The following is a 265-nucleotide window of genomic DNA, read 5'->3' on the forward strand; positions in this document are numbered from 1 at the left end:
AGTAGTAGTAGTTATAGTAGTAGTAGTAGTAGTACCTAGTAGTAGTAGTAGTGGTAGCACTGAGCTATGCAATTATAGCTCAGTTGTCATATGAATTCAATTTGTACTCTTCTGTGTGATATATTATGTCAGACTTTAAGTCTTAAAAAAATAAATAATCTTTCTCTGTACGGTGTCATTGCTTTTAATCATTGGTTCTGGATTCTTATCATGACATTTTTAAATAGTACATAATTGATCCCGTCGTTGATACGAGTCCATTCTC

This window comes from Glandiceps talaboti, chromosome 15 (assembly GCF_964340395.1).
Source record: "Glandiceps talaboti chromosome 15, keGlaTala1.1, whole genome shotgun sequence".
NCBI lineage: Eukaryota > Metazoa > Hemichordata > Enteropneusta > Spengelidae > Glandiceps > Glandiceps talaboti.